Raw genomic sequence first — 24,360 nt, 5'->3', positions numbered from 1 at the left:
CAGGCTCTATGCTGGCAGCACAGAGTCTGTGTGTGATTCTCTCTCACCCTTTCTCTCTGTCCCTCTCAAAATAAATAAACAAACTTAAAAAAGAGAGAGAGAATATAAATGAAGGGCCCTGTATACAACAGAGTCAACAAAGTCACTTCTACCTTGCTTGCTTAGGACTGCATTAAGTGCTGAGGGGCTGGTGCCTCCCAAGATCAGGGTTATTCTAAATGCTATTCCAGGCCTGAGCACCACTGTCTTAGAGGCAGTGCTGGAGAGAGACACAGAATAGGACAGGCAACCCACAGCAGACATTCCTGGAGCAGAGAGCCCAGCGGCGCTGGAATTACATGCACAGATAACGTAAAACCTAGAATTGCAATGCACAGATAACCTAAAACCTTTAAGTCTATGGTTTCAACCTCCACCCTAACCAAGCGTGTCATCAGAACTGCTGACGAGCAGCAAAGTGGAGAGATTTAAATTTCATCTCCTTTTAATTTCCCCACCCACCCCCTGCCAGGGATGACTACAAGCAGGGAACAGCGTACCCAGAAAGATGGCCAGAAGGCGGGCAACAGGAGAGAAACATCACAGATTCTCCTGCCAGGAGGAGTCAGAAAGACCCACAGCCCCCTGTGAAGAGCATCCCCAGGGTCAAGGCCAGGGGTAAGGGGAAGAGCCATAAGCCCTGTGCACTCTGGGCCTTATTTTGGCTTCAATCAGAGCAGTTTTGGTTCTGTATGTTAGGAATATATGTTATGTTTTGAAAACAGGGAACCATGTCTACAACAGTTTGATGGCCATTGATCTGGTCCACCGTCCATTTCACAGAGGAAGAAAGGGGTGGGGGAGGGGAAGTGATGTGTCCACAGTCACACAGATCATTTGTGACAAAGTCAGGTTTAAAATCCCAGTCTTCTGACTCAGGTCATATTGGCAACTAAACAACAGCAACAAAGCAAAAAAATGAAGATGTTGTGGCAGGACAAGGACCTTACTTGTCTGATCAAAAGCTTGATTCTCACTCTGGGAAATGGGGCTAGCTCTCCCAGGTGGCTTGTCTGAGCAAAGTCAACCAGCTTACCACGAATAGAGCTGACCAGCCATTTCCAGAAGGAACCTCTGCAGTCAAGAATGAGCCACCCACTGCATCATTTGAAATTCAGACCCCCACCACCTAAATTTATTCATGGGAATCTTAAGGAAGGGGAGGGCTTCTTGGGAATAAAAGATCTAGACTGTTGATAAAGAAAAAAAGTAACATACCTAAGGAATCCCAACTCTCTCATGCTCAGTAAACAGACTTCTACCATCATTCATTCATGGCATGCAGGCTGTGGTGTGAACACTCAGCTCTGGGGTACAGAATGATGGCCAGCATGTCTTTGGCGCAGACTTCTGGGGCTGCATTGCTATTCACACCACAGGGAGTGGGAAGGCAACCCTGGGAGATGGATTTGGTGGTTCTGCCATCAGGGGGAGCAGAAGCCAGCATTGAGCATGCCCTAGAAGTCTGCCAGCATCACCAGAAAAGTCACCAAGCTGTGGAGCTCTCACTGTGAGCCCCTCTGCACACCAAGTGTGTTGAGGTAGGACTCTTTGTCAGGTTGGAGAGTTCAGACAAACACACCCTAATCTAAGGGCTCCCTGGAAATAGCACAGAGCACAGTAGAAAGGGAGATCTTGCTCAAGTAGCCCCTGAAATTCAGGGTGAGTACATACAGGAGGGAATATCTTTCCATTTGAGGGTTATCTGCAATGAACAAAGTGTCATAGGTCCTAGTTTACTCCTAGGGTAATAGCACTCCCTTTTGCTCTCAAAAGTATCCTAATTTGATAAACAAAACAAAACCAAACAAACATATGGTCATCCTGTCACAGGGCCCTTTATAACTTATTTCTCCAAGGGTGATAATTTAAAATACCATTTTTGAGCACAATTACTTTCTCTGCCAAGGATGGCAAACAGCCAGCCCACCTGTCCCATTCCTATTACCATCCCCTTGACAGACATTGTTAATGGACCACAAAGAGCTCTCTTTCCCACTGATCCGAGAGAAAGCCATAAAATCTTCTTAAGACAACCTTCTAGACAGCCAAGAAAATGAGTTGACTGATAAGTTGATACTGACTTGTCTTTGTTGGTCAATATCTCATCTGTTTAGGAAGCCACTCATATAAGAGCTTCAGCTTCCTGAGGCCATGAATACAAAGCCATAGGGCCTTGTCCCAGCTGCACCTAGGCATTTGTCTTAGCCAAAGCCAATACTACTCTTTTATTTCTTTGAGGATTGGCAATGACTCCTACCCAGGATGCCCAGAATGTAACCAAAGGTCCCTGACTTCCAAGCAGTCCAAACCAGCTAGAGCCCCATAGTTCTATTTTGAGCCCATATTTGGTCACTTTATGTTGCTCTAAGGGACAATCTATGCAGTGGCTTGCTATAATGCTAGGCCCTCTACTTGGCTTTATGGATCAAATTTCACTAGTTTTTGTTTTATTTTTTTTTTCCCTCCCAGATTTTGGCAATGGTAAAAGGCACAATTCAGACAAATTCTGCTGAAATTTAACATGCAGTTTCCTAGAACAGACTGTCTAGTTCTTGATAGTAAAAAAAAAAAAAAAAAAAAAAAAAAAAAAAAAAAAAAAAAAAAATCATTTACATGGGTTAGGGAACGCCTTCCTACAAAAGTACACAATGAACATTACACCAAAAAATGAAAATTTTCACTAAGATAGGACATGGGAACAAAAGTCTAACTTGAAACAGAAAAAAAATTGACATTACAAAGAACTCATTTTCTCCAAAGAGAGTAAAGGTACTAAAACACAAACACTAAAAGGCTAATGGCACACTTCTCCAGGAATGGACAAGACTCCAATGAGCGTGGCAGTGTGTAGAGGTAAGAGGTAGGTATGCACAGTGAAAAAGTGATTGAAAGTGGTTTTGACTGTATGTTTAGTGAGACCTGAAAAAGGAGGTCTCTCCAGGTGGTGTGTGAGAACTTCCTAGAGAAGGGAGACTTTGAAGGTCCACTGAATCCATTTATTTTCCTTCTGCAAATATTTACTGAGCACCTACTGTGTATCAAGCATTATTCTAGATGCTGGAAGGATAACAGTGAACCGAACAGGCAGAGATTAAAGTCTTGTTCTCTCTGTTTCTATCTCTATCTCCATCTTTATCTCTCTCTTGCCACACACACATGCATGCATGCATGCATATACACACAGATTTTATTTGCAAGTGAGATTACTGTCCTTTATTCCCCTTTTGGTCTATTCATATGTTCTGATTTTTCTAAAATAACACAAATTGCTTTGTTAATATGAAAATTTTACTTTAAAACAAAACATTAAAAGTGATACGGAGCACAAGTACTAGAGAGATGAAAGGCAATGGGCATCCAGGGGACACTAATATCTGTTTGTTCATTTGAATTATGAAGGTGGGGACAAAGGCAATCAATGAACTTACCCAGAGTGCTCCTTCCCCTCTCTCCAGTGACCTTGTAAAGCCTGACAGGCAGACCTGGGAGTACCCCAGGCACAGAGGGGGTGAAGGACAGAAGTGACCCACAGGAGGGGTGCCTGGGTGGCTCAGTTGGTTAAGCATCCTACTTGGGCTCAGGTCGTGATCTCACAGTTAGTGGTTTTGAGCCCCATGTCAGGCTCTGAGCTGACAACTCAGAGTCTGGAGCCTGCTTCAGATTCTCTGCTTCAGATTCTCTCTCTCTCTCTCTCTCTCTCTCTGCCCCTCCCCTGCTTTTGCTCTCTCTCCCTCTCCCTCTCTCTCTCTCTCTCAAAAGTAAATAAATAAACTTTAAAAAAAAAAAAGAAAGAAAGAAGTGACTCACAGTAACACAGAGCTTCTTAGCCTACCAAGAGTAGAATTTTTTAGCACATTAAACTTTTAGTAAGTTCACTAAAACCCTCTGAAATAATTTGAATATATCCTTAGCCTCAATAATTATACACACAAAGAAAGGAAAAAGAGAATACAGTATTTTTTACAATAAGATTCTTTCCTGTTCAAACTATAAAGGGAAAATGTCTCTCTCCTTTTTTAGAATTAGCATCATGATAATACCAAAGAGAATAAATGTCAAAAGAAAAAAGATATGACTCATTCAAATGATAAGAATATCAAAAGGTGCTCTTTAAGCAAGTAATTTTCTTTCCTTCTTATTTTTAAAGTGAGTTAAGACCCTCTCTTGGACACCAACTGTGACAGAAAGGACTTTTTGGCTAATGAGGATGTGGCAGGCCCACTCTTGACCCTCCTGTTAATGGCCAGTAAACATGGGTGAGGCATGTCCCACCCTGATTTTAAAAGACCCAAACTAACAATTCTGTCCAAATCTCAAGGAACTGATATAATTTTCAGTACATGAGTGTGACTTAGAAATGGAAACCACTTTAGAGCAAGGTGAAGCCAACAACCAAGTCATAGCCCTCAAAAGGTCCATGCTTTGTGGTTCAATTGTGGGAAGAAAAAAAAATTCCACCTATAAATTCTTTAGAAAGTAACTACCAAGAAAGAAAGAAAGAAAAGAAGAAATTAATAAAGACAGGAAAAAGAAAGAAAGAAAGAAAGAAAGAAAGAAAGAAAGAAAGAAAGAAAGAAAGAAAGAAAGAAAGAAAAAAGGAAAGGAAAAAAAGAAAAGAAAGTAACTACCTTAGAAAGTTCCAGACAAAACCCAGTTTCATGGACTTTGGAGGTCAGCTGTGTATAATGAATGCTGTTACAACAGACGTAAGAAGTTGCTTGTGCCTGTGGTTACAAAATAGGCACAATCAAGGGGAAAAAAAGACTAGGACAGAAAAACTACACATTTGATGTCACTTGAGCCTGGAAATATTGATTATATTCTCTTACCCACTAGAGTCTCAGAATAAGAAGTCATTGTCTGGGTTAGCAAACTTCACATCATGGATGCCTGGTCTTTTATGTTCTTCCATGAGGCACGTTTCCTTCATTTCCTCAGTATCTGAGGCATCAATCTCCCAGCTGAGAATCTGACAGAGTGGGCACTCTATAAGTGCTTGCTGAGGATAGACAGACAGAAGAATGAAGGGACAGGTAATGTTGTTACAATGAAAAATTTGTCCTGTAAGAACCTGGATGCCACCAGGCCTGCCTTCAGAAGAGCTATTCACCTTTTCCTAGCAATAACTTCAGCCATGCATTCCGTGAGCAATTTATTATGCTAGGTATTATGCGGGATACAGGAACAGAAAAATATGACAGAATTCATACTCTGGTTAAAGATAAAAGACAGGCAACAACTAGCAATAGAATAAAATCAAGCATGAAACCATGTTATGTAGACTCACAGGAGGTCAAGATCAATGGATAGCATGGCAAAACTCACCAACATGAAAAGAGAGCAGATAACATCCTCCAAAAGGAAGGATAGACTAGGTAACCTAAAAGAATATTTAGAAGAGGTTTTAAATTTATTTAGAATCCTACTTTTTCATGCAGAACTACAAAATAAAATATAGCACAGAAATTACAGGATGGATAGATAGGTAGATAAGTAATAGACACAATATTATTTGATTCACATCTTCCAGCAGAAGTTGGTAAGTCAAATGCCTTCAGAGACCAAGCAGGTAAACCTCATCAAGCATCTCTGTGCACCATGCATTGTTCTAAGTGTTTCACATGCATTTTTTCACTTAGTCCTTGCCACAATCCTCTAAGAAGATACAAATATTATCCCACTTAGATGAAGAAAGAGAGGCCCCAGAAAGTTGAGGCTGTGCAAGTTTACCAGGTTGGCCAAAGACACATAACCAGCAAATGGTAGAGCAGAGACTCAGGGTAGGACATTCTGCCTTCAAAGCCCCCAGTCCTGCAACATTGCTCCCCCTCTGCTATGGAGGGATGGAAGTATGGCTGGGATATGGTGGCTGCTGAGGCATGGGCTCCTGTGACAGTGAACAGCTACCACTGAGCTCCAGCAGACTGGTGCCAGACTTCCACGGTACAGCCAAAAAAAAAAAAAAAAAAAAAAAAAAAAAATCCACACTCCAAAATGTGAAATCTCTTAACTTTTTTGGTAAAGTTTATTTATTGAATAAGAGAGAGAGAGTGAGCGAGCATGAGTGGGGGAGGGGCATATAGAGAGGGGGGAGAGAGAATACCAAGCAGGCTCCACACTGTCCCAACATGGGACTCAAACTCATGAACTGTGAGACCATGACCTGAGCCAAGATCAAGAGTCTGATGTTTAACCAACTGAGCCACCCAGGAGTCCCATAAAATCTCTTTAAGTACAGATAAGTTCAATCTTTAAAAAATAAAAACTAACCACTCAGCAAACCCAACAAAACCATCTGCAATGAGTTTTAGCCCATGCCCTTCTAGTGGGCAACTTCTGCCTTGCACTTTGCCCATTTCACTTGTGTGGTTTTACTTTTCACAATATTCCTTAAAGGAAGTATTATTATTTCTGATGCATGCATGAAGAATCCATGAAGGCCTAGAGAGGATGCATGTCCTCCCCACAAACATACCTGTTCACAGGCAGAGGGCCAAGACTCAACATGGAACAAAGCCGACCTCCCTTGAGCTCTACCACACGGGTCAGAGAGCCCCACTCCACAGTTTGCTGGAGAGACAGCCATCCTTTGATTTACAGGTGTTCCCCTTCCTCATGAAAATGTAACCATCCATAGGCAGGGCCATGGGTTAAGTATTTACCAGTCAATGCTCCTTGCATTTAATAAATCCAGGTTTGAAAGAATGAACTAGACCCTTTCCACAGAGCAGTTATCCTTGGGGGGAGCATTGGAGACAGCACAAGAATGAGAACGAAACACTGCAAAGAAGAACAAACACCATGGAAACATCCACACAAGCCTGGGAGTGGTTCAAAGCCTTGCCTAGAACTGGCATGGGCAGATCCACCCCTTCTGAAGAGACCCTGATGAGGAGAGGACTTGGGAATACTTAATGGTTTCCCCAGGGCTCTCAGCTCATAAGAGAGAAAAGTCAGGGTGAGAGCTTGACTATTCTGATTGCAAGTTCAGTTTTCTCTTTGATTTCACTTACGTCCAGCCTCTTGTTTACCTCCACAGACTAAAACTCAGCGCTGTCCTGACAGGCAGGCCCCAGTTCCAATTCACTATGAAGCAATGGATGCCTATGTACAAGACCCGTAAGAAAACCTTCAGGAAGAAACTTTCTTTAAAAAAAAAAAAAAAAATCGTGACTCTTAACCAAATCCATTTCATTGTCCAAAAATGGACAAAATAGAGAAATACACAAAGAGAATAAAGTCACCCACAATCTCACCAATCAGAGACAGCCACAATTTTGGACACTTTCTTCAGTCTTTCCCAAAGTGTGTGTGTGCACACACACATATACCTGTAGTATTTTGTACTTGATTGAGGTCACACTCCATATGCAGTTTTTAAGCTTGGATTTTCACTTGCTTTATCTTAAACATTTTACCATATCATTACAATCCTTCAAAGACTGACATTTAAATAACTGTGCAATCCTGTGAAAATGGATCACCATAATTTATTTTACTAATTCTATTGTCGGGAATTTAGGCTATGGCCCTTTTTTTTTTTTTTTTTTTTTTTTTTTACTACCCTAAATGATGCTCCGATGAATACAAAATTGACCCTATTTCCAGTTAGTTCTTCAAAAGGTATCTATAGAAAAGAAATTACAGGGTGACAGGGGCCCACTTTGAGGCTCTATCTACATATTGTCAACATGCTTTCCAAAAAGGTTGTGGCAATTTACATCGCAATTATATAATTTTGAAAAACCTCTGCCCCCTTAGTCTTCCTCAATTTCAGAAACCAGGTCTCTTCTAGAGAGATGGGGCCCCCTGGCCTTGTGTATAACTAAACAATACTTGGTCAATGGCTACAGCTGGGTTTTTCCCAAAGAAGCTTTCATCTCATTTCACTTCGTTAAACGAACACACAACACTTGCTAAAAGAGGGAAGAAGGGTCTTTATTGTTTTTTAAAGGCCCCTGTGAGCAGGCCATGGTGAAATTCCAGGACACGACACAGCTGGGTCTATCCCAATCATATACACATCAGGATGAGCAGGTCTGAAAGAGAAACGCCCCATTCCAAATGGCAGCGGCAGCTCAGAGCTGTGTGGCCAAAATGCCCATTAGCTGTTTGTCAGGAGTATTTTTAGAAAGCGCAGAACAAGACTGGGAGGAGAACCGTGCTGCCCTGTGCCCTCTCCCCGGGATCCATCGCCGAAGCCTCCAGAAGCTGCCCGCTATCAGCTGCACTCCCCACGCTGACAAGCCCAGCACACACAACACACCCCAGACAGCATTAAAGGTGCCCCTGAGCAAGGACACACGTCTGCCCCCAAAATCTGTCTGAGGAGCCTCACAATATTCACTTACTGCAGGGAGCTTCTGTTATCAGAATGCGCAGACATGTGGAAATTAGCATCAGATCTCTGAAACGCAATGATCTGGGGGAAAATCCCATGATCTAAATCATAGATGTCATACCTTGCAATCTGTCTAACGTTCCAAAAATGTCCATTTTCATTGCTGTTCTCGAGGCCTATGGTCTTCCACAGTGAACGAGGCTTGTGCGTACAGTCAGGCAGAACAGGGCCGATCAATTAACCTCTCTGAACCTCAGTTTCCTCATCAGAAAAGTAGGGCCAAATAGTAATGTCTGCCTCATAAGGGTCTTGTGAAAATTCAGAACCCTTGGCCTGTAAAAGGCCCTCAGGAAGTGCTAATTTTAATGCCGGTGGTCATGGTACGGTTCAAAAGCAGATTTATCCAGCTATAAATTCCTGGCACATTTTACTTCTGGAAACCGCTGCGCTCTAGCCTTTCCACCAGAGGAAGGGAGAGAAAAGAAATGAAACCTAAAAGTCACATTTGCATTATCTCAGCCACCCCTGTAAGCCACATAATGGGAAGAGGAATTTGTAACAACTTCTAAAAATGAAACTGTCAAGTGACCAGTGGCTATTCCTGTCTCCATTATGCATCTATTAGAAGCTGAAGAGACATACAAAGGACGTACATTTGCGTGAACTCTGCACAGCACCAGGACCTTCTTCTGACTCCGTCTCCCCTCTTCTAACAGTAAGTAGGTTGTCTCGAAGTTCTAGGACGTGGCCAAGTCTCTCTCAGTCCCAAGGTGTAAGTGGGCACACCTGTGGGTTAGGCAGCACCAGAGACCTGGAGTCTAGCCTTATTCTGCCACTGACTAAGCAAGACATTTTTGCTCTCTGATAAAAATGTGGTGACTGAACCAGGGGTCATCTCTATAAACGTCTTCTCAGTGATAAGAGAGTATATGGTTCTATCTTCGTACGTAATTTTGAGATCTAAAATATTTTTTCCTACGGACCTTGTAAAAGTCCCTTATATTGTAGTTGTTCGCCTCCGGGTGAGAAAATGAGTCAAAGGGTTGAATGTCAAGTTGAGACAAGGCTATATGGCTACTGTTAGACATGTAGGATTCAGTGCAAAGAACTAGCATCAAATTAGGTCAAATCAATATATTTACCAAAGGGCTACTCACAGCCATGAACTGAAACAGACTCCCTGACACACTGAGGTTGCCCACTAGCCCTGCATGGACTTTCAGACAGAACATAAGCAGTGAGGGGCGCCTGGTTGGCTCAGTCAGTGAAGCGTCCGACTTCGGCTCACGTCATGGTCTCATGGTTCATGAGTTCGAGCCCCATATCGAGCTGTCAGCACAGAGCCTGGAGCCTGCTTCAGATTGTGTGTCTCCCTCTCTCTCTGCCCCTCCCCCACTTGCATTCTGTCTCTCTCAAAAATAAATAAACATTAAAAAAAATTTTTTAAAAAAGAACATAAGCAGTGATAGGAAAATAAGCCAAAAACAAATAAACTTATTATTTTATGATATTCTTTCGTTTACTTATAAAGTTATCATTAATCATTAAATGTTTTATTGAAGAATACTTTCCAACCAGCAAATAGATGAAAATCTATGTGGCAAAACACAAAGTACGATTAGGTATGCCTCTGATTTAGATGGTTCTAATTTAGTGCCTTTCTCTGACCCCCCAAATAGGACCACCTTAACAACTTTATTCCAAAAACTGCCATCTTAGCATTCCCTTCTGCACTTTATAGGTTGGAATATTTTAAAATACAGAGTTTGTATAAAATGGGTAATAGAAGGTCATTGTTGGGCCATTCTTGTTTATCTCCAGCAGGTTGATAAACTCCACCAAGCTATGTGATTTCATCTCTTGTACTTCTGTCTTATAGACGGAAAAGGGCATCATTAGCCAAGTACCAGGAGGATGGAAAGAAGCAGGCACCCAGTAACAGCAATAAGCACCCCCCTGGCCATCCCAAATAAGCACACTAGACAAAAATGCTGCGTGAGCAAACAACTTCAGAACAAGTCCCCTTCAGCCCATCCCTCCACTCCAACAACTATTCCTAAAGTTCCCCCAATCTCTCCACCCCCAACCCTCACAATCTGGAGCTGTCACTGCACTCACAGGGGCTCACAGAGAGACTGTGTGCCACAGTGGCAGAAGTCAAATTTGGACAGATAGATCTAATGGTTTTGATCACTGGAGACGCAAATCTGTTTCAACAGTAGAACCAATGGAGGCAAAGGATAGAAATTCAATCTGAAGAACAGAAGCAGCAAGGGGAATTTATTGACTCATATAAATGAAAAGTCCATGGGGAATGGAGATAGCTGTCAATATGGCTGGATCCATAAATGCTTGTCACCAGGAATCTTGATTTCTCTGTCTTCCATGCTGGCATCATTTCCAGTTGGCACTCTGTGCATGGTAGCAAAGATGGACACCAGCAGTCCAAGCTTATGTTCTACAGGCTTAGAAACCTCAGCTGAGGGCATGTGTCTCTTTCCAGTGGCTCTAGCAGAAGTCCCAGGATGGAGTCTCATGGTCTGACTTGGATCATGCACCTATTATCATTTACCAGCCTCTGAGTTATGTCCCAGCTCCTAGAGCCATCGGGTAACAGACCACATGAGACATGTGGATTGAGAATGAGAAAGGCTCCAAAGCAAGAGAGGGGAAAGGATGCCAGGAAGACAGAAACCAAGGGTATGGGTATCCCCAAATGGCAGGCTTAGCTGTCTGAACCACATTAACCCCGGGATTTTTCTATTCTCAGTTTGGTGCATACTAAATTCTATTTAGGATTCTGTTAAATCACAAGGAGTTGTTCCCATCAAAAATTGGGACATAATCAGCCTCAGGGGCACCCCTTGTGTTCTTTTCTAGGTACAACTCACCAGAAGGTAACCAATACCCTGACTTTTAATACCATAGATACATTCTGTTTTTATACCTTATATGAACGGCATCACATAGAATGTACTCTTACAATTGTACACATTCTTTATGTACATTATATTTCAATAACAAGTTTATTTTTAAAAAGAGCTAATCATGATATTTTCTGCACCCTACCAACATTATAAACTGTGTAACTTTCAAGGACTTTCTCAGCCTTTTCAGAAATGGCTTTCTCTCCAAGCAAAACAATCTCTTAGAAAGCAATTTTTTTTTTTTTAATTTTTTTTTTCAACGTTTATTTATTTTTGGGACAGAGAGAGAGACAGAGCATGAACGGGGGAGGGGCAGAGAGAGAGGGAGACACAGAATCGGAAACAGGCTCCAGGCTCCGAGCCATCAGCCCAGAGCCTGACGCGGGGCTCGAACTCCCGGACCGCGAGATCGTGACCTGGCTGAAGTCGGACGCTTAACCGACTGCGCCACCCAGGCGCCCCAGAAAGCAAATTCTTTATGCATCTGCAGTAAACCACAGGTGACCAAGGTCACAGGCAGTGGGGCCCACACCAGGGACCTGGCATGCTCTTCAGCCTCTCAGCTTCTTCTGCACAGCCTTCCACCCTGGGCTCTGTCCTCTTATAGGTGGGTGTTTGGGAAAACATCATCCTTTGCTGATCTTTGCATCTAGAGAGCAGAGGTGAGTAGAGGGCAGCTGTCAATCAAGCAACGGTCAGCCAGCAAACTTTTGAAGGATCATGGGTAGAAGAAAGAGATGGCATTATTGGGTCACTCCAGAACAGTGGTTCAGGAATCCTCCTTTTTTTCTTTTTTTTAATGTTTATTTATTTTTGAGAGAAAGAGAAGCACGAATGGAGGAAGGGAAGAGAAAGGGAGAAGGAGACACAGAATCAGAAGCAGGCTCCAGGCTCTGAGCTGTCAGCACAGAGCCTGAAGGGGGGCTTGAACTTGGGAATGGAGAGTCTTGACCTGAGCCAAAGTCAGATGCTTAACTGACTGAGCCACCCAGGTGCCCCCAGGAATCCTTTAAAGAGCAATGGTAGTTATAAACTTTTCTCCCACTTCTCCACACCAAAGTTCATCTGTGGATAAATCCCAGGAGTATATGGATTGCAGGCTAAAAAACCAGCAAACAAACAAAACTTCTTTATAGTGTAGAACTAGGGCAAGCCAATAGATGACACTGGCCAAAACTGGCCATTCTTGGGAGGTAGGTACCACTCTGCTCTAGAATTATGCATGGAGGGGGCAGAGGGGCTTCAATGATATTCCCTGTAGTCAGACTTCTTGAGATGGGTGAGAAGCTATATTAAATGATCTTTAAGGCTCTTTTGAACAATCAGATTCCACGAATCTAGCAAAGCCCCTCTATGGTCCCAACAGTAAATCAGGAGCTAAATCATCAAAACCAAGGCTGAGCCCTCACAATGTTAAATGCAGAATTATCATATGATTAATTTGACTCATAAGTGTATACTCCAAAGGACTGAAAACAGGAATTCAAACAAATACTTACACATGAGTGTTCACAGCACTATTCACAAGAGCCAAAAGGTAGAAACAACCCAAGTATCCATCAACAGATGAATGGAAAACTTTCCAGGTAAATATGGGGGCCCCTTCGCTCGGGCTTCTTAACTAGGCATGCCCAACCCATAGTAATTTCCTGGATTTGGAAATTTAAAATAAAACAACTAGAACAAAATCAACAAAAAGACTAGCCACACTGAAAAGGCTCTTAGGATGTAAATCAACCACTTGCAAGTCAAAAGGCCAAGAATTTTAAGCTTGAAAACACTCTGAGAGGCCAAACCAAGGCTGGAGTAGTGTTTTCCCCTAACCTGGAAATAAAGCAAGGAACTCACTCTAAATTTATTAGGATATACACAACCTCCAGAAGACACAACAGTGTTTGAACGCCTTGAAATCAATGATTTCATTTAGACAGATCCAGCAGCTAGCTTGGCCATGAGACTCATCAACAAATATCCACCCCCAAAAGCTCCTTTTTCATTTGAGAGCAAAAACAATGTAACCCAAATAACCAAGACATTCTTGGGTTTTAAAATATTATAACATGTCAACACCACTAACACTAATCCCTGAGGTCTGTTGAGTGGGAGGACCCCTCAGCCATTCACCAGGTAGAGATTTCTCCCCCACTCCAACCCAAACTTCCTTTCTCACACAAACACACAGACATAGACACAGACACAGACACACACACACACACACACACACACACACACACACACACGTGTGCACAGGCACACAGTGACAGAGAAACACACACCCCTATTGGTGGCTTGGCTCTCTGGAGTAGTTCTCTCTTCCTTGGCTGAATTGTCCTCCTTACAACAGAAAAGAGGGCTGACCCTCTCCTGTGCCCCAGCTAACCAGAGATGAACTTGAAGTCAGAATCACATGCATCCATCCCTCACAGGTAATACCATCAGGTTCTGCAGAAAGAGCAACTGATGTAGGTGAAATGTAGCAACGCTATTCAATTCCTCTTGTCAAAACAGCTACTCCTCGTGGTATCCAAAATTAGAGGGTAAAGAAGAAATAATTTATCCCTGGAGCTAACTTGTAAGACAAATTTCCATTCCTTAGGAGACATGAAGAATTTTTACTCCTCCTCAATTAAGTCTTGCTAAAAGTACACAGGAGTTAAGAAAAATAAAACAGCAAATATATATTAAGCATCCACTCTGTGTATGGCCCTTAAGATAGAAAGAGTTACAAGATACACTCTTTGTCATCTTGGAAGGTGTAATCCCTTTGGGTGGAGAAGCCAAGTATATTGAAAACAACCTTAAGGTTGCTCTTAAGTTGACAGATGGAAGAAAAAGGTTGGGGACAGACCTTGAACTCCCAAGCTCTCATTCCTTCCAGTGTAGTAGACATGCAGTCCTTGAAAGTGGAACAATGAGAGCCCAAATACTTTCCCCACCCTCTACAGGCTGTGGGACACTGACAAGATGCTAAACCTTTCCAAGCCTCACTTCTTCCATCTGTAAAATGGGCATCATGCATCATGTCACCGATGGTGCACTGTGAGCATCAAATGGGATGCAGATCGAATTAACAGAGCATGGAAGATGTGCATTGCAAAACAGCTATAATATAAATACCATAGGACAGAGAAATTACTGAATAATAATTCAAAAAGATACCTATAAATTGGAGACTGAGTATGCCACATGAACTAGCTCAATCCTCCCAACAAACTGGTTATTAGTCATTTTATAAATGAAGTTCGATGTCACAGACATTGACTTTATTAAGACAAACTAATCTCTGCAATCAAGCAGCATGTAAATCCCTGAATATTCCTAGGCTAGATAAAAGCTATAAAGAAGCATCATATCAGGTGGGGCCAAGTACCTTCTTTGTCCCACCACTATTAAGACTTACCATGTTGAAAATCAAGTGCCCTTCAACACCCAGACAGTCAGGTAACTTGCATAAATACATTCATGTTTCATATTTAGCTTAAAGTATACTCACCTTTAGAATTCTTTATGTCCATTCCATTTACTGGACAATTCTTTCCCTTATGGTAGTGGTTCTGAAGAGGGATTTTGCCCCCAAGGGACATTTGGCAATGTCTGGAGACATATTTGGCTGTCATAAGTACGTGTGGCACAGAGTGTTGTCGTGCTCCTGGCATCTAGTAGATGGAGGCCAGAGGAGGCTGCTAAGCATCCTTCAACACCAGGACAGACCCCTTCTAGAAACACAAAGAATTATCCCACCCAAAATGTCAGTAGTGCTGTGGTTGAGAAACTTTGCCTTAAAGGGGCAGAGAGAGAATCCCAGATTTCCTTGTGACTGTAGCAGATGCCCATAGGTGGTCAGAGACCATTTCTTGGTTGATCTTATAGCAAGAGCCTGGCTTCATTGAGTGCAGGCTTGCGTATTCACTGTGAGAGACAGTATTGGAAGGAAGAATTTCAACTAACCTTACTCTCAGAAAGGCCCAAATGACATCTCACCAAAGTGAAGAAATACAGCCCAAGTTTATTGACTCTTGACTCATTGTCTATTGTTTGCTAGGAAGCTCTCATTTGGTTCTTTACTATTAGAATGGTGAATATTTTTGTTGGCCAAACCAGTGCTTTGGACCATAGGTGAGTGTACAGGACCAGGTCCCTGCTTTGCCTGCACAACGTGATTTTAAGAGGTACTCTCAATCCACTGAAGGGGACGGGAACTTTGTCCAGTCACCTGGTTTGATCTGGCTTTCTCTTCTCCAAGTCTACGCTCCTCATTCTCAATGACAGCCTACTCGTGCTGGACAAAGTCCTACTATAACACACTTACAACTGGCAACAGACATGCACAAACATCACTCATTGGCCCTGTAAGAAGCCTAGAACAAGGACCTCTGCTCATATTCTATACATGAGGAAAGGGAAGCTCAGGATACAGTGAGTTTCCCAGTTACATAGAGAGGGGAGGGGTAGGTCTCCAAAGCTGAGCTGCCTCCAAATTCAGAGTGCTTTCCAGTCTCTCACACACCTGCAGGGGAGGCCCACGGGAGCCTGTTTTATCATCTACTACTCACACAGCAGGCAGCAAAGACCTGGGGGATGGGCTAGCCTCACTAAGACGTGGGAGGATGAAATGTGGGTCATCCGTGTTTGGCCGCCATCACTGAGCACGGGATAAGAGAAGCACAAAGCCTGAGAATTCCCCAGTGTCTGCGGCAGGTGTGTGTGTGTGTTGGGGGCAGCCCAGTATAAATTTGAGGCTGATGGTAACCTCCCAGGAATGGAGAGAGCGTGCCTCAAAGGCAGAGTTGGAAGAGGTCTGGCAGAGGGCTGGAAGGTCCTAGACTGCTTCATTTCCTCATGAAACATGTATTGAACACTCTGGGCCAGAGGCTGTGGATACAGTGCCAACAAGGCAGATAAGATCCCACCTCCTCAGAACTCAGATTTTAGGGGGAGTGATAGATGATAAGTAAACCAGAAAAATATAGATGACTGTGTTAAGTGCCAGAAGAGAAATAAACAGGAAACCGCAATAAGAAAATACCAGGTTGGAAGGAGCATTATTTAGACAAAAAATCAGGGGAATGCACTTGGAGGAAGTGCCATGTAAGCCGAGACCTAAAAGATAAGAAACCAGCTCCCTAGAGTGGAGAGGATTGGGGGGGGGGGGGCGCGGTTGGGGGTATGGGTCCTGTGTCGGAAACCCAACCTAAGGGCATGCTGGCGTAATGACCACGGTTCTGGCTGATGGCGGGAGGGAGGAGAATGGGGTGCAGCGTGGTCAGTAGCCATAACTTGTGAGACATTGAATTTTATCCGAGAGCAACAGGGAGCCAGCTCTGGAAAGTTTTATATAACAGACACTTCTGTTCTGAAATATCATTTGGCTACAGTGAGAAGAATGGACTGGAGAAAACCTGCTCAGGAAACCTTAGTCCAGGCAGGAGACGAAGATGCCTTGTGTGGGGACGGCGGCAGGGCGAAGGTGAATGTGGAGGAAGAGACAGCAGTACTTGCTGATGGAAAGTTGTGGGGTGGTAGAGGGAGGAATGAAGGCTGGTGGCAAAGTTCCTGCACAGCGGCAATCACTGCGTGATACCATTTACCCAGGTGGGAAAATGCAGGAGAAACAGATTTGGGGAGGAGCAGGGCCCCGTATTTCAACTCTCAAAACTAACGTCAGCCTTAAAAACAGACTTACTCTTCACCTCCTCGTGATTAAGAAATATTTATCAACCAAATACATGTAAGACTCACTTTTTAAGAAATCTAAGATACGGAAAATGGGGAGGGAAGTATTATAAAGCAGGTGTAATGTAAGTTGATTGCATTTGAGATTTTATTTTATTTTTAATTTTTTTTAATGTTTATTTATTTTTGAGACAGGGAGAGACAGAGCATGAACGGGGGAGGGTCAGAGAGAGAGGGAGACACAGAATCTGAAACAGGCTCCAGGCTCTGAGCTGTCAGCACAGAGCACGACGTGGGGCTCGAACTCATGGACCGCAAGATCATGACCTGAGCCGAAGTCGGACGCTTAACCAACTGAGCCACCCAGGCGCCCCGCATTTGAGATTTTAAAAAAGATACTATATAAATACATAAATGGTGGTTATTGAAAGAACTTGCACTTTCCACTCTACACTTTTCTTATTACTTTTACAATAACATTATTTTTTAAGAAAGAAAAAAGAGTCAGGCTTTGTATTTCCAAAACCCTTCTGAAAATGCACAGCATGTTTCCTCCTGGAAGCCATAACCTATTAGGACATCTGAAGGGAGTGGAGCTGGGAGGGAAAAGGACACGAGCCAAGTCAATTATGCAGGCAGCCCCACACGGGATGCCCTGAGCATTTCCCAGCCAGCTCTCACATGAGTCCTCCACTAATGCATTCTGATTCCAATCTGCCTTTTCTTTTTGTTTCATCAGTTTCCATTTATTAAGTCTGGCACACTTACTGTGGAGGCACGTTTAAAGTAAGACAGCAAGGGTCCTTGTTTTTAATTTAGCCCCAAGCTTGCCCCCCTTTTGCTTCATCCATCAAGATGAGTTCACCTCCTCCAGGAAGCCTTCCCTGACCATTCCAGGCTGTTAACAACTCCTTTTCTGGTCTCCATCATTGCCATCTCCATCATTGCCATCTTAATTGTAACACTATTCCCACTAATTTTTGAATATACATCTGTTTCCTCCATTAGACTAGAAGCTTAGAGTAGACATCTGCCACGCTTTTTTGTCTTCCCAATGCTTTTTGACACCTTTCCTGTGTTTGCAGAATTTCCCATCTCTTGATTCCACACATCTTTAAGGTGGAAGGCAGAAACCTGCTTTCTAAGCTTCTCTTGCCAATCAGATGTAAGAAGCATGAAGCAGTGGTTGCCTCATGGAAGTCATTCGGGCACAGGCAGCTGCAGACATCCAACTCTCAGAGACAGCAGCAGCAGGGAATCTTCCAGGAGTGTCTTGTGCTCAATGTCAAGCATTGGTGCCCAGGCACCAATAGGGGCAAAAGGGTTGCCACTGGAGCAGTGCATTGCCCAGACTGGCTACTTTGCTTCCAAGCTGGTTCTTTCTCTGCTATAACTTCTTTAACAAATTGCTTCCCTGCTTTAAACCAGCCAGAATGCATTGTGGTGTTTACAGCCAAAATTCTTAAGGGATAGCATGAGGTCCTCAAGGCAAGGGTGGCTTCTCATCACTTCCCTATCACTACTGTCTACACAGTGTTATGCACATCCCTTTTCACCTATCAGAATATTAACTTAAACATTATTTTTTTTAAGTTTATTTATTTTGAGAGAGAGAGAAAGAACCAGCAGGGAAGGGGCAGAGAGAGAGAGGGACAGAGGATCTGAAGTGGGCTCTGTACTGACAGCAGACAGCCAGATGTGGGGCTCAAACTCATGAACAATGAGATGGTGACCTGAGCTGAAGTCGGACACTTAACCGACTGAGTCACCCAGGTGCCCCTGATTTAAACGTTACTGAAGGTGCTTAATCAATTATGTTGAATAAATGAAAAGATCGATGGAGAAGCCAGACTGCAAATAATTAGCCTCTTAAATCCCCTTTCAGTGATCATTAAAAAGTGTTATTTGTCCCATAAGTCTTCTGACTAACTACAGAAGACACATAAGAATGGGGCTTCCCAAAATATGTGCCTCTGGAATATTGATGATGTTTCCATTGCTAAAACTGAACAATAGAGCGTTTTTCCAAAAACATACAGAAAATGTATTCAGTACATGGAATTTTGTCAGTTTCAGGTTTTCACTCAGAAAGTTCACAAAACTCTGGCACCTACTCCTGTTTTGTCAGCAAGTGTAGTGGATGAAACAGTAATTGAGCAAGTAAGCAACTATTGCAGCAAAAACTCAAAACTGCTAGTCTGCTTAGTTAACAATTTTTCCCTTCCCCACGCTCATTTTGTTCACTGGGAGTTTAGATTGCACTCTTAACACAACATCCTATTTTCTGTCAGTGAAGTTGTTCTTAGTTCATATAATGGAATCCACTGGTTCAACATTGTTCGGAACGAACGCCATTCTTGGCTACCTGAACGTTTTTGAGAACTGCAGTTCTAAGTTTCTGCCACCGTGCTAGCCTTCTGCTACGGGCTGAATTGTGTCCTCCCCAAATTCACATGTGGAAGCCCTAACTTCTAATAACTCAGAACGTGAGTGTATGTGGAAGTAGGGCCTTTAATGAGATGATTTAGCTAAAATGAGGTCGTTAGGGTGAGCCCTAATGGATTACAATATGCCTGTCATCCTCAGAAGAGGCAATTTAGACACACAGAGAGACACTGGGACATGCACGCACAGGGAAAAGGCAATGAGAGGACACATAAGGAGGCAGCCATCTGCAAACCAAGGAGAGAGGCCTCAGGAGAAACCGAACCTGCTGACATCCTGATCTTGAACTACGAGCCTCCAGAACCGTGAGAGAATAAATATGTGTTGTTTAGGCCTCTCAGTCTGATGTCTTGTTGTAACAGCCCCCCAAAACACATACACCTTCCTTTTAGGCCTCTGAAACTCAGTCAGAGTTTGCACACCCAGACAGTGGAAGCTGGACTGCAGCCTCTGGCCACCAACCTTCTTCCCCCGGGCATGTTCTCCTAGCCCCGGCTGGAAAAGTGGAGGAACAAATTGTAACTGTGCTCTGGGGCACACACGGATGTCCTCCATGAACCAACAGGTTCCCGACTCTTGTAGAAAGTCATCACTTTATGCTACGCCTTGTGCTCCTCCCCATGCTCTTTTCCGGCACAAATACCAACAGGGGGAGCCACCCTTACCTTCCACCCACGTGACCGAGTGACACAGAGGGGCTGCCAGCACAGTCAGCGGGCACCAGGCCCCTCTGGAAGGGGACACACCAAGAGGAGGTGGGAGGACCGGGGGACCTCAAAATGGTCTCTGGCCTTGTGCTGGCTCTGGGCCCCTGCCAGAGACAGCGGTTTCTAGGGATGAGAACATTTTGAAAGAGACTCTCTGGGTGGTGGTTAAGCCCCCGTGGGTGGAGGGCTCCGCCTCACCCCCACCAGGCGCCCCTCCCATGCTGTTCCCCTCCCAGATGCCCAGCAGCCACGGGGGCGCAGCTGCTCCGAATTAGTGCTGGGGCCCTGCTGCGGAACAGAGCACAGCCGGGATGGGGGCGTCCCACCCGCTCTGACTCCGGGAGGCTCTAGGAGGGTGTGTAAGAAAGCTGGACGGCAGTGGTTTTCCCTCAGCGCGGCCACGTGGCGTCTCTCTCACAGTCAGTAAGATGGAGAAGCAGGGACAAACCTGGTGATAGATTTAGAAGGGAGAATGAGCAAAACTTGATGGCTGGGGGCGCTGTTGGGAGTGGGGTGGAGACGTGAGAGGAGCTAGGATCATTCATGTTCTGGCTTAAATGGCTGGATAGACCAAGAGGTCATTCTCTAGCCACAGCGACTCTAGGAGGAGTAGTTTTGAAGATAATTACAGATTTCCTTATGGCAATTATAATATATGCATTTATGCATATTCTTCCTCCAACTAGACTGTATACTCCTTGAGGGCAGAGAAACTCTGTAGGCACTTCTGTATATTGCAGGCACCAGGTTGGAGCATTCATTCAGCACTGACCGAACAAACACTAATTGAGGGCCCACCGTGTGCACAGCAGTGGCTCAAGTACTGCACCAGCTCTAGAAGTGCGGGGGCCAGACACACAAGTTTATTATCTCTTGGATAAATATTTTATTTGATTTTTTATTGCAAATAATTTTTTTAATGTTTATTTATTTTTAAGAGATAGAACGCGAGCAGGGGAGGGGCAGAGAGAAAGGGAGACACAGAATCCGAAGCAGGCTCCAGGCTCTGAGCTATCAGCACAGAACTCATGAACCTCGAGATCATGACCTGAGCCGAAGTCTGATGCCCAACCAACCGAGTCACCCGGGCGCCCCTCTTGGGTAAATATTTTAAAGAATGGTGATTATATTTTCTTTTTTTCTATATTCTTGATTTTCTGACATCTGGGTCCTTGATGACTCTCAGGGCTAGCGAATTCTTAGACACAGCAAACTACTTGCCTGAGAATACACCCTTCCTATGCAAACCAACCAGTCCAGAACCCATACTCCCGACTACCTCCTTTATCAAGCTCTCACATGTTGACTGCTGCCCTAAATCAACCCAGAGCCTAATCATTCCAGTTGTGCAGTCCCCACACCTTGGAGCCCACTGAAATGATTCAAAGTAGTCAATCCTAAGCCTACTCACCCCACCTCATCCATTCCTTCCGGGTGAAACCACAATAAAGACTTTTACCTGCACTTCCCCTTCACTCTCCTTCTGCCTCCTGACCGACCCTGGTGCTTCCCCATGTAGCCCCATGGGGCATGGCGTGGCATGCCTTCTGTTTCTAGGGATCTGTGCATATACACTTCCATCATGACAGTCATTCTGTGTCTGTGTGTCTAACCACATGTGATTAAAACAAATCCTGGGTATGTTTTAAAACAGATGGTTAAAAGTTTAACTGTAAGTTAACAACTGGTTTCTTCCAGTGACTGTAAGTTAACAACTGGTTTCTTCCAAGCAGTGGAAAGTACATCCTCTTCAAAGGGGAGAAAAGAGGTGTCAGTTCTATCATTACGATGAAATTGAATGGAAGTGACAGAAGAAACTAGTTTGGGGAGAACATGGGACACATCCATCAACAGGCAGTCCCCAATCTAATGTGACTTCATGGGTTTGGGGTAAAATAAAGAGTAAGGAAAAAGCAGAAGAATGGCCCTCACCATACACCCTGCAGAGCCTTGCACAGGCTGGGAAAACACAGAATGATCCAGTTAACACCTGCTGCATCGAAGCAAAGAATCTTCTTTTCAGAAATTATTTTAATTTTTTTAAGTTTATTTATTTATTTTCAGAGAGACAGTATGAATGGGGGGGGGGGGAAGGCCAAGAAAGGGAGAAAGAGAGGCAATCCAAGCAGGCTCTACGCTGCCAGCACAGAGCCTGATGTGGGGCTTGAACTCACGAACCGTAAGATCATGACCTGAGCCGAAATCAAGAGTTGGACGCTTAACGGAGTGAGTCACCCAGGCACCCCAGGAATGATTTTATTAAAGTCACGGAAACCAACAACACAAGGAGATGAAGGAAGCAATTATTTTTGAGAGAGAGATCAGGGGAGAGGCAGAGAGAGAGATGGAGACACAGAATCCAAAGCAGGCTCCAGGCTCTGAGCTGTCAGCACAGAACTTGACGTGGGGCTCGAACTCACAAGCCATGAGATCATGACCTGAGCCGAAGTTGGACACTTAACTGACTGAGCCACCCAGGAGCCCCAGGAGGTTTATTTCTTAATGGTGGCATCAGAAGCTCCCATTAATCATGAAAGATGACATGAGATCATGGGTAGGTAAAGCATTTAGCACAACATCTGGTATCAAGTGAACACTCAAAAAATTATAGTTGTTATTGCTGTTGTTCTTAGAGATGGGCAAAATGGATTCTTTACATGACTTTCCTAGTAAATGACATTTAGATGACCAATTATCAAAAAGACAATAAAATAAAGTTCATTCAACCATATGGCTGGGCTGCACATAATTTCATCTTCCTTTGATGTCTTTGATTGATGTCTTTGATGTCATGATTCTGAATACACTTTAAGATCTCACCCTGTTTCTGATATATTATGAATAACATTAATTGCCTCTGTATTTTAATGATCATAAAAAATATCCTGATTATATTTGGTTCCTGGATACACACAAAGTGACTCAGTAGGGATGCTGGGAAACCACATCACTGGACTAGAAAGAAGCATGACTTAACTGTAGGCATCTGCAGAGCTATGACCCTTCCCAGGTAGGGAGCTGTGTGTGTGTGCGCACGTGTGTGTGTGTGTGTGTGTGTGTGTGTGTATCTCTAGGAGGAACCAATCTAATCTTGAAAAAATGCTCTAAAGTTCTCTCTACTAGAAACCTAAAAAGAACAGACAAGAAACAAGCATCTAAGTGCTTAGCTCCAAATTACACATCTTTACCTTTATCCCACTCACCCTGGATCAACCCAGGAACTATAGACATAGCTATTTTATTTGGTACATATAAAGTAACATAAATTATGATCTCTGTTTCTTTACCTTTTCCTCTATAAGTTTTATATGCCCAAACAGACACAGCAATACACAAAGGAATTCTGCTGATTCCACTTTCTCTGCTTTCAGCTCCAGATAGCATAAACACCAAATAAACACTAACCCTGTAGAGGCAAAAACGGACAAGCCCTTCTTGGCTTGTGAAAATCAGGGATGCTTAATCACTGTCCCCATCCCCACAAGACCTCCAGAAGCTTCTTTTGCCTCCTTCTTCCCACTGTTTCCCTCTCTGGAGTCTTTAAACATCCCCAATTCACCTTCCAGAGTATTGAGTTAAACATTTTCAGACTGATAATTCAAACAGCAGGCAACAACAAGGATCACAAGAGCCTAGACACACATGGAACCCAGGACTGTCATCACGACTCGTGCAGCAGCATAGGCACCCAGCAATCTTAGCCAGAGTGAACACCGGGGCTACCTGACCAACAGCTGTGCTTCTGCCCTGCCTGCCCATCCTCGTTTCCAATCCAGGCAAACTCTCTTAGCAAAACCCACTAAGCTGAGCCTATGGGTATTAACCCATTTCTACCTTCTTTGCCTATTTGCTGGGAAATATAGAGTCAATATCTTCAAATCCTCTTCTGATGCTCACCTTTAAGTCACTACCTTCAGGAGAAACATCAACTTAACAGAAAATGGAAGGAAGGATACCAAGGCATATAAGAACCTAATTATCTAATAGCCTAATTAGGAATAATTAATATGCAGATGAAAAGATAATGGACAGGGGTACCTGGGTGGCTCAGTCAGTTAAGTGTCCAACTCTTGATTTCAGCTCAGGTCACGATCTCATGGTTTGTGAGTTCAAGCCCCACGTCAGGCTCTGCACTGGCAGCACGGAGCCTGCTTGGGATTCTCTCTCTCCCTCTCTCTTTGTCCCTCCCCTTGAGGCGCCTGGGTGGCTCAGTCAGTTAAGCCCC

General features: G+C 43.7%; 1 protein-coding gene, 1 long non-coding RNA gene and 1 pseudogene across 5 annotated transcripts in view; 1 reads left to right on the top strand and 2 right to left on the bottom strand.

Annotated features, from left to right (window-relative positions):
* LOC147584050 (uncharacterized) overlaps positions 1-24,360 on the bottom strand; it is a 124,317-nt pseudogene that overhangs the window by 40,467 nt on the left and 59,490 nt on the right.
* PDZD2 (PDZ domain containing 2) overlaps positions 1-24,360 on the bottom strand; it is a 313,071-nt gene that overhangs the window by 287,190 nt on the left and 1,521 nt on the right. Inside the window, exon 1 of one of the 2 annotated variants that reach the window (XM_086676439.1) lies at positions 8,505-8,885. The exons of the other annotated variant lie outside the window; for it this stretch is intronic. The gene's annotated coding sequence lies outside the window, so the exon portion shown is untranslated. Of the gene's footprint in view, positions 1-8,504; positions 8,886-24,360 lie in introns of those variants that run through there. 2 annotated transcript variants of the gene reach the window in all.
* Positions 8,870-22,861, top strand: LOC147584051 (uncharacterized). 3 transcript variants are annotated; one of them, XR_015240616.1, is made up of 4 exons: positions 8,873-9,098; positions 16,686-16,777; positions 19,054-19,143; positions 19,570-22,861. It is a non-coding gene; the product is annotated as an uncharacterized LOC147584051 (long non-coding RNA). The 3 variants fall into 3 exon arrangements; XR_015240621.1 differs by lacking the exon at positions 19,054-19,143 and having other exon boundaries at positions 8,870-9,098; positions 16,686-16,902; XR_015240614.1 differs by having other exon boundaries at positions 8,874-9,098; positions 19,054-22,861.

The sequence above is a fragment of the Puma concolor genome, chromosome A1 (assembly GCF_028749965.1).
Source record: "Puma concolor isolate L17-30 chromosome A1, mPumCon1.1.hap2, whole genome shotgun sequence".
NCBI lineage: Eukaryota > Metazoa > Chordata > Mammalia > Carnivora > Felidae > Puma > Puma concolor.
Note: the sequence above shows the minus strand (reverse complement) of the source record. Positions and strands in the feature narration are given on the sequence as shown.